This window comes from Cyprinodon tularosa, unplaced genomic scaffold (genome assembly GCF_016077235.1).
Source record: "Cyprinodon tularosa strain WSP-4 unplaced genomic scaffold, ASM1607723v1 ctg166, whole genome shotgun sequence".
Taxonomy (NCBI): domain Eukaryota; kingdom Metazoa; phylum Chordata; class Actinopteri; order Cyprinodontiformes; family Cyprinodontidae; genus Cyprinodon; species Cyprinodon tularosa.
In genome coordinates this window covers 674,303-685,282 of record NW_024038493.1, presented here as the reverse complement: position 1 = coordinate 685,282, position 10,980 = coordinate 674,303, and positions in this window count along the sequence as shown.

Sequence of the window (10,980 nt, the reverse complement as noted above, 5' to 3'; positions counted from 1 at the left end):
AAACTCCCTGAGCAGTGACCGGAGCAGCAAGCACCCACCCATCCGAGCTCTTAGAAATTGGAATGAGGCGAGAAGAAGAAGGGGATGGATCAGAAAGAAAGGAAGCGGATGCGGTGAGGGAGAAAAAGGATGGAGCGCAAAGAAAGAGGGAATAGGAGAAGAGTGGCTGCAGTCAGGGACAGACAGTGGCAGCACATGGAACAGCTCAAAAAGGAAAGAACTGACGAATGAATGGAACCAAACGAAAGGAGGAGAAGTACTGGAGCATGCGAAGAGAGGCCACCTCTTCTTCTCCCTCTCCTCTGCTCATCCCCCCGTGAGAATGCTTGCGCTTCTGCGTGCGCATGTGTGTGTGTGTGTTTTCTTCCTCCTCAGATCTGCTAAGCTTTCATTCACACACAAAGATGGGACGTACCTGGCACTGGCTGCCGTGAAGGAGCTGGCAGAATACTGTGCATTTGTGTTTGAGTGAGTGTGAGAAAGAAACACAAAGAGACCTGGCTCACCTGCCTGGCAGAAAATGGCGCCTGACAGCCTGAGATGCCCCACTTAACACTAACTGAAGTAAACACTTACACACTTAACCCACTCAAAGAAGCACTTTCTTACACACTACATTAGCAGGATGTCTAAATATGCATTGTTTACTTTACCACATTTTGTGTAAAAATCCCTAATTATGTTGAGAATTTTTGTAATATTGATAGAGTAGGGTGGATCTCATTACTTCTTTTGAGTATTTAGCACAGAGAAATCAGATATCTGTTGCAAAAAAAATCACTGAGGATGAATCCCTTACAGCTAAGTGAGGCATTTAGTAGATTTTAATACGGTGGCCCTGAAGTGCAAACTGCAACTACAAATCTTAAAGTGCAACTACATTAAGGAAATTGCAACTACATAAAGCAAAGCGCAACTACATTAAGGAAAACAAAACTACATAAAGCAAAGCACAACTACATTGAGGAAATCGCAACTACATAAAGCAAAGCACAACTACATTAAGGAAAACAAAACTACATAAAGCAAAGCACAACTACATTAAGGAAATCACAACTACATAAAGCAAAGCGCAACTACATTAAGGAAACACAATTACATTAACCTACCAGAAAAGGTAGGTACCAGTGGGAAACATGAGACATCGCTGATTGAACGACGGCGCCGTTTGACCCTCGAACCGGAAGTTGCGTCGTCTGAACAGTCCAGCTTCTTTTAAGTGTGTCTTCAGTGTACGCAAACTAACTGAAATTTCGTGATTAGTCTTGAGCATATCCAGTATCACCTCGGACGTATGTCCTGATTCAAAATATTCCTGGATAACGGCAGCTATGTTTGGGGCACCGACAATATCCATGTTTTCAAAAGCCGCAGCAGGCAGAATGACTTCTGGTTCAAGGGTCAAACGGCGCCGTCGTCCAATCAGCGATGTCTCATGTTTCTCACTGGTATCTACCTTTTCCGGTAGGTTAATGTAATTGTGTTTTTCTTAATGTAGTTGCCTGTTGCTTTATGTAGTTTTGTTTTTCTTAGTGTAGCTGCGCTTTTAGATTTGTAGTTGCAGTTTGCACTTCAGGGCCACCGTATTTTAAAGTATTTTAAGTCAGCTCTGAAATGAAAGCAAAAATAATAGAGATTTTGTTCTTTTTTTTTTGTTGTAATACACGAGACAATTGGTGGGTATCTACCTACACTAAGTACAGCTCACGGTGGAAGCAGTATGATGATGGGGGGTGGCATCTCTATCTGTCTATGACCTAGACTCAGTTTCTGCTGAGTGAGTCAAGAAAACAGCCAGACGCATTACCACAGATCAAATTTACCAAGAAGATGCTCTTTGTCCCAATGCCATACAGGAGAATATTGTAGGAACACTACAGGGTTTCCTCTGGGGTTTTAACTGTGGTAGTGGGTCATGTGCATCTTAATTAAAACGTTACTATGTCGATTTTGTTCAAAAGTTGTTGAACTGCAACATGCATTAACATTACTTTACATGAAAAATGTATGAGTTTTTATAGATTGCCTGAATCCAGCATAGACTGAATCAGAGGCACACAAATTACAAGTGATGTAAGCTGTGATGTAATTAGGCCATTATGTAATAATTTCCTGAAAATGAGGGAAGTGAACAAGAAAGAAAGAAAAGAAGGAAAGAAAGCGAGCAAAGGGAGGGATTACTGACATTGCTTGGTTTTAATTGTTGATTTTAGCTTCAGTGCTTTCACTGTAAACCTTTAAAATCTAAATCACTTTTCTCTAATTTACAGCAACCACACACCAACTATAGTGTGGCTCTAGTATTCCATAAGGAACCCAATCATTAAAATCAATGTGTACACTCACATTAGCCACAGTAAGGTACAGGTGTGGTTACCAAGGCCACTCAACTCAATACATGTTGGATAAAATGTTTGGATTTGCTCATCTAGTTGTTCCCTTAGGGCAGGGGTGGGCGATTCCAGTTCCTGAGGGCCGGTATCCTGCCACTTTTAGATGTGCCTTTGGTTCAACACACCTGAATCAAGTCATTAGATGATTGAGGACCCTGGAGGAACTGGCTGCCTACTGAGGAGGTAACTCAACCATCTGATTCAGGTGTGATGGACCAAGGATGGATCAAAAAGTTGCAGGATACCGGCCCCCAGAAACTGGAATTGCCCACCCCTGCCTTAGGGGATAACAGAGCTCTTTAGGCCCCACAAAATTAGAAAGCCCTGATAACCACCTTTGACCCCTCCATTCCCACCCCCACATCCAACCCAAAGACACTGTTCCATCCATCCATCCATCCATCCATCCATCCATCCATCCATCCATCCATCCATCCATCCATCCATCCAAGTGGGGCCTACCTACAGCAGTGTATGGGTGAGACTGGCAACACATTTCTAATTTTTTATTGATAACAATAACAATATAAAATTATTAATTTGAATAATCTTAGGCCTTTTTTACCCTTGACTTTTGTTGTTTAAATATTAATAAATACGTACAGATAAAAGAAACAATTAAGTCCCAGTTTCCAAATGTCATCCTAATAAGATATATTTATTTTTATTTACAAGCTGGAAATATCCCCAGATTGAATTTTAAATATCTTGTCACCTACTACAAGAAGGAGAAATAGAAACACATTTCCTTCTTTCATCTGAGGAACATTGCAAAAATTAGAAATCTCCTGTCCAGGGGTGATGCTGAGAAACTAGTCGATGCATTTGTTACTTCAAGGCTGGACTATTGTAATTCTTTACTATCAGGAAGTCCACAAACTGTAGTTAAAAGCCTTCAGCTGATCCAAAATGCTGCAGCCAGAGTTCTAATGAAAATTAAAAAGAGAGATCATATCTCTCCTATCCTGGCCTTTCTTCATTTGCTTCCTGTTAAATCAAGAATAGAATTTAAAATCCTCCTTCTCACATATAAAGCCTTAAATGGCCAAGCTCCATCTTATATCAGAGATCTGATTTTTCCTTATGTTCCTAACAGAGCACTTCGCTCTCAATCTGCAGGTTTTATAGTGGTTCCTAGAATTTCTAAAAGTAGAATGGGAGGCAGATCTTTTAGTTATCAGGCTCCTCTCCTGTGGAACCAACTACCAGTTTTAGTCCGTGAGGCAGACACCCTGTCTATTTTTAAGGCTAGGCTTAAAACTTTCCTTTTTGATAAAGCTTATAGTTAGGGTGGCTCAGGTTATCCTGAGCTATCTCTATAGATATGCTGCTATAGGCTTAGACTTCTGGAGGACATAGGGACCCCCATTTCATCATTCTGCTTCATTCTCTCTCTGTTCTCCTATTCTGCAGAATCTGTTAGTTCAATCTCTAACGTTCTGCTCTCTCTGCTTTTCCTCAGAGTAGCTTCGCCTCGTCTGTTCCTGTTTGGCTGTGACGCCATCCTGGAAAGAAACATCAGCTGTGCTGCTTCCATCAACATCCTTGTTTATAGATGCTGGAGATCGGCCTGTTTTCCAGTGTGGTCCTGTTTCTCTGACCGTGACTGAGTGGATGTGCTCTCTTCGTCCTCTGGCATGGGAGCTGCCTTGGAGCTCGTCTGCCTGGCTGTATGTTTCCTGGACGGGGCCGCCTTTTACAGCTGCTTTTTATGTCTCTGCTTCTGTCTCCTTGAACCCCAGTTGGCCTCGGCAGATGGCTGCTCACACTGAGCCTGGTTCTGCTGGAGGTTTCTTCCTATTAAAAGGGAGTTTTTCCTCTCCACTGTTGCTACAAGCATGCTTAGTGTGAGGGATTGTATTTGAGTCAATGAGGCAATGCAATCAACTGGTTTTCCTTAGATAGAAAACTTTGTATCAATTTGACTGTATGATCTGGTTGAACTGTAAAGTGCCTTGAGATGACATGTGTTGTGAATTTGGCGCTATAGAAATAAACTGAATTGAATTGAATTGAATTACAGACTGGTAAAACATAGGCTTTCGTCCCAAATGACCGTAATTGGTCGATCCATGTTTCTTAAAAAATAATATTACATACCCTTATTTTGTCCAATAAACTGTTCCCCCAAACAGTGCAGAAGGTAAACCTTACCCAGTCAGTCCAACCTCTGGCTTGACAAGTGCCAGCTACACCATTTTAAACTTAATTTTATCTTTTACTCTCACTTAATATTCAACACTTGACTAATGATAAATAAAAAAAAAAAAACAGAAGTACACAGAGGGGTGTTCGGACAATGAAAACGGTATTGTAGGATGTTGGGGGACTATTGGTTGAACATGAAGGTGTTTTTTTGGATGAATTCCAAGTATTGATGGATTTTTATCATCGAGAAGGTTTGAAGCAGAGCTTCCTAAGGTCAAATTGCTGCCCAGCAGCTGCAGTGGCAAGAGTTTTGCTGCCAGGATGAAAATCTGTCCATGCTAAAGAAATTAGAGGGGTCTGCAACGTGACACAAACAAACAATAAACAAGGAAGCCAACAAGTCTCCATACACACTGATCGAAATGCACGCAAATCGCAGACTATGCAGCAATTAGCTTGTTTTAAAGGAAACAAATAACTGTAATTTGAACCGAACGGCATCCATAACAATTCACCCCTGGAGGGATCAGTAATTTGAACTCACACAAACATACAGTTGAGTGTGTGCCTGCAGTCATATTCAAACACAACTGACTGAGATACGTACAAGATGAACACACAAAAACACTCGCACACACTCGCACACACCTCCATTAAGTGTACTTGAGAGCAGCAGAGAGGGTCAGCTCAGTGTCTGAGTTATTACGCTACTTTGTTCTGCCTCAGTGAGGAGGCTGCACCCTGTACACACACAAATTATTATCAGCTATCAACACTCAAGGTGCGGACATAAAAGGCTGGCTTTGATAATGGATTGAAAGAGATGAATAAAAGAATGGGGATAAATAAATGGGGAGAGGGTTTGTTTGTTCGTTTCTTTGCATGTATGCAGAAGTTTGCAGCTGCCTGGCAGAGCTGCACTTCCCTCTGCGTTTCCCCTTCTCCCTGTCCATCTATCTACGGGCGCTTGACAATGGCGGAAAACATCTGCAGCTAACAGGTAATTATGGCTGAGCCGAAAACAGTGGGCAGTGCCGCTTAGGCATGCTACGACACCCTGCAATTAGGCTGCATCTCTATCTCTCCCCCTGCGCTCCACAGCTACCCTGATGACCACCGTATTATCTCTATGAAGAGACCGGTAAGACAGTTCAAAGTGGAAGGAGAAAATACATAAATGAGTTTTGTCATGGGGCTGTATTAGTTTTGTCTAAATGAAAAAAACTTTCTGATTATATAAAAATACTGAAAATTAATGCAGTTTATACAAAAAAATATGATATAAAAAACATACTTTAGAAAAATATTTAAAAAAGAAATCCAAGAAAACAAATAATTCTTCCCCATGTTTTTCAAAGTTGCATTTCTGTGTTGTTTGCAATATTAATTTGAAAAATGTTTTCTTTGCTGGAAACAAAATAGTAACGGAATGCAAAACTGATAATATGTGATTACTAATAAACTTAAACTAATGACTCAAAATCCCAAAAGGGGAGAACGATAACACTATGTGTTTTTTTTTTCCCAGGCCAGAGGCCCTTTGAAGGCTGTCCCCAAACCAGAGACTCTTAGTGGGCAGTCCCCGAGCCAGAGCCCCTTAGAGAGCCAGTCCTTGAGCCAGAGTCCATTAACGGGCCAACCCTCCCTTCTCCTCAGTTAACTCCCCTCAGGGTCCTAGCCACTCACCCAACTCCATCCAGTGTCCTAGCTCCTCAGTCAGAACCTGTTGGCATTTCCACTGCTCATTCAGAACCTGTTAGCGTCTCCACTCCTCAGTCAGAACCTGTTACCGCTTCTCCTCACTCAGATCTCTTAAGTGTTCCACCACAGTTAGATTCTATTTTTTAAGCACGCTCATTGCAATTCAGAGGCCCCTGAACCCCAGGAAGAATCAGATGGCATAATAGAAAACTGCAAGAGCTCCAAGGTTGTGAAACCTCCAAGGCCCATCAGCTCCACGCCTACCTAGCGGGGGCTCTTTGCCTCTTTGTGGGTCCCAAGCTGTGCTGCCTCCTCCTAGGGTCCTGTGTCGCGGTAGGCTGCCCCCAAGGTTCCTGCTGCAGAGACGCTGTCCTCACGGCCATCCTCCAGAGGTCCTCCTTCGTCGCTGGCTTCACGGCCGGCCTCCAGAGACTGTGCTTTGCTACCGGCCTCACGGCCAGCCTCCAGAGCCTTCAACATCTCTGGCCTCATAGGTGGCGTCTAGACTGTACTTCCTTGCTGGACTCTGGTTTTTGTTTTGTTCCTCGTTGTTGTTAGTTGCTTCCACCTCTCTGGCTCCCCATGTGAGTTTTCCTGATCTGTTTTTTTTTTGGTTATTTGGATTTTGTATTTTTGCCTCAGTTTATTAAATCAACAAGAACTCATCTCTGCATTTGGGTCCTCAAGCAACCTCAACCCTTTTGTTGACAAAGAGTGTATACAAAATGATTATTTTGTTTTGTACAGCTTTCAGACAGTATGTGAGCAGCAGCTTAGCAGTGAAACACACATTTTCATTCCATAAAGTGCAGCAGTGATCAAATGTAAACAGTGTGGGAGAAAAAATATGGTGCAAAAATCGCAATAATATGGAACTTCAGAACATTTCAAGAAAAAATTCATATGGTGCAAATATGCAGTATTTTGGTTTGGTGTTATCAGTGTGATGCATACAGTCTTTGTGGTGCTGATGTTGCACTCCCGAAAAAGAAAGGACTCTCGCTTTTGACAACTTTATTTGCCCCATGCTGTTCGTTTTTGCTTTTTTTTTCCTGAGGTTTCACTCTGGAGCAGCCGGGCATTGACAGATAAAACCATCACACTCTAGCACTCTTCTTCTTCTATTCTTTTTTTGCTACTCCCACTACTAACATTGACGTAGTACCCAGATCAGATGTGCCTAAAAAATAGTAACTAGATGTGATGTTGACAAATAATGGTCACATTAAACAAATCAATATTACAGTGAACAAATGTTAAATATCCAAATAAAATATGCTCAGGGTGCAACACCGACATCGTCAATGCATTTGTTGATGTAGGCTGACAGTCATGGCATACTCATCCATATTTATCTTGTTTTCATAGGTTGCTGCAGCTTTGAACATGTTCCAGTCAGAGCATTCAATTCACTTTATTTATATAGCGCCAATTCACAACGCATATCATCTCAAGGCGCTTTACAGTTCAACAGATCATACAGTCAAATTGATTCAAAGTTTTCTATTTGGCACATTTGGAGAGATTTGGATGCTGGTGACACCAAAGGTTCAAAATCCCGTTGTTCTGGAACTGTTGTAGCTAGAGGTCTGAAGTTGTCTGCATTTGTGATTGAAATACAATCAGGCATGCATATTCTCAAGCATGTCTTTATTACTGCTGTTCAAGAAAGTCCTATTATGTTATTTTTGAGAATAAAAAAACAACTTTGAGTCATGTTTGAACTGATGCAGTTTGCGCTGTGTTTTACTCACCCAATTTTCATTTATATATTCTGAAACTAGATGGTGTTAGCTTTCGAATAATGTATTGCACATGTAATTTGGGTCTACAGTTCCTAAGTTATTTTGCTTTTCCATTTGGGTATGCAAAATAGGCAAGGATTACTTCAAATGAGGGGGATGTTTAAAGCTGAATAATTCTAAACAAATTCTGTGTTTCAGAATCTTTTATTCTCCAAAATCTGATATAAGAAATATTGTGAAGCATTACTACAGTTGGACACATGGTGGTTAGCATATATGTTCAAATGTGTCACAGTGAGTGTTTTGCACATGTTTACTAATGGATGTTACCCCTGAGAGAGTATGTGTCGTTCTAACAGTGGATGGACTTTATAATGTTCACAGTTGAGTTATTTTCTTTCTCTTCTTAGGCCAGGGGTCCCCTGTCAGAACCCGTAGGCTTCCCTATGCCTGCTTGCCAAAAACGTCTGCATCTCCTGGACCCCCTCGAGGCAGTTGACAGCCAAATGTCACTTGGACCCTCTACAGAGTGGCGAGGGGAGGACAGGAAGAGACCCCTGAGAGAGCAGAAGAGACAGAGGATTCAGGAAAGGGAATAAAAGAAGACAAAATTTAAAATGTAATTTTGTTTTTTTTCGTTGTCTTTAAAATTATATCATGTTTTTTTTTCTTTTAATTTGTCTTCTCCATCATTAACTGCCTAATTTACGGCTTCTTCTCTGTTGGACATAAGGAGAGCGTTCTACAGTGTTTTTTAAAATTTGAAAGCATTGATGACGAACTCGGCCTCCATGTCACCTAATTTTTCCACAAAGAAAATTTTATTTATTGACTGCAATAAAATCTACATCCATATAGGTTGGACACTTTAAGACACTTTAAGTATAGCTTGATTGATGAGAAAGAACATTGAATTTGGATGAAAAACCTCCTGCTTTCATTCTAACTTCCAAGAGACCTGCATCGTTTTATATTTATCATTATATATTTATCAATTTTATAGATCCGCTACTTGAAATACTGCTTGAAAATTTGGCTTTTGTGTTAGAAGCAGACGATATGAGTAACTCCTGTTTTAAGATGCAGGTTTTACTCTGCGGCCTTTGAAACACAGAGATAATTCTACATCGACGAGGCAGAAAAGCGAGCCGTGTAATTAAACACGTTGTTGTTCGTTTACAATCCAAATGCACCATTAAAGCAGCCATGCACACGAGAAAAGGACGAACTGCCTGTAAGTAGCAGGAGCAGGAGCTGCCTCTCTAAACAGCGCCTACACTACAATTACTGGGGAGAGAAAGGTGTGTGTTTGCAGCAAGTTAATGGCTGTATGGAGGCGACGGTCTAAATGTTTTCATCTGTAACGTTTTATCCTGGTTCATCTCACTCAGTTCATCTCACACGCTGAAAACACACAAAACGGGAAAAAGAGAGGAAATGCACCGCAGACATCTGTTTCCAGGAGGAAATCTAGGAGGTTATTTAGGAAATAAAAGTTACACTTTTTATTTAAAGAAAGACAGAAAGAAAAATGAATTTACTGTTTAATGAAAGCTTTAAGTGTTTGAATCTCCTCCTGTTGAGATGTGTGTAAAAATATCATGATTAAGAATTTTGATTGAAAAATGAATCTGTCAAACTTCCTGAATTTCCTTCAGCAGAGAATGTATAAAGAGAAGAATTCCAGCCTGAAAGTATTTTGTCTAATCTTTCTCATATTCTAACCCTTTTACTGCAACATTTAATTTTCCTTTGGGATTCATAAAGTATGTTTGAATTTAATTTAATTGAATTATAGTCAGAGTTACAGTTTTTTTGATCACTTACATACATAGTGTCCCCCCTCATCCATCAGTTAGGTCTAGAAGCAAAAGATGCATATCCAGATCATTCACCAGATACTGCTACATGGCTGTATTTGTTATTATGGCATTTGACCACTTACTTTAGCCCTGTAGATAACAGTAGATAACACACTGGAAAAATTCAAAATCTAGATAAGTCATTTTTTCTTAGAATAAGTGCATTTGTTTTTGGATTAAGGAGGTAAAATATACATTTTGCCAATGGAACAAGACAATTTACACATAAAATAAGAAAACACAATTGCATTGTCTTATTCCAAGAGCGTATTATCTAATTATTTTATTTTAAGAATAAAAAATACTCATTCCATTGGCAAACTATCTCATTTACCTACTTAAATTAAAGTAAATACACTTAATTTAGGAATTTTATACTTATTTCTAGATTGTTTTTCCAGTGCATGATATGTTATCGATGCACGTTGTCACTGAAAAAAGGAAAAAGTTCACAGAATAGCTAAAAGTTAAGAAGCTAAGTTAAAGTTTAAAAAAATGTGAGCGCTTATGTCAGCATTAATGCTTCTAAGGTTATTCTGTAACAAAAAAAAATTTTTCTTTCTGAAAGTTTTTCATAAATTTCTTACAGAAGCACTTTTCTTATTTTTCCTTATCTTGGTCAAGTGGATGTTTGTTATTACATTGGGATTAAAATTTTCCATGAAAATATATATATTATTTCAGAATCAGAATGAATTTTTTATTATTATTATTATTATTATTATTATTATTATTATTATTATTATTATTGTTATTGTTATTATTATATTATTATTATTATTAATTATTTATTTTCTTGTAGTGCAACCTTTTACAGAAGAGAGAAAAATAAGACTGTAAATACAATAGAGTAAAATAGAATATAGTATAATAAGACAGAACAAAATAAGTAAAATTAGTAAAATTACAACCCACACAGTAAAAATTACACATTTCCCATATAAAAAGTGTAAAATAAGATATAAAAATAAAAGGAGCTAAAGGTAAGAATGAAATCAGATAAGGATCAGATTATATACAATCGAAGGGAATTACAATTTCCAATGTAGTACACTGCAAAAACGATCTGGAAACGAGTAAAAATGTCTCAAAATTAGTGTATTTAGCATAATTCAAGCAAGTAAATAATAA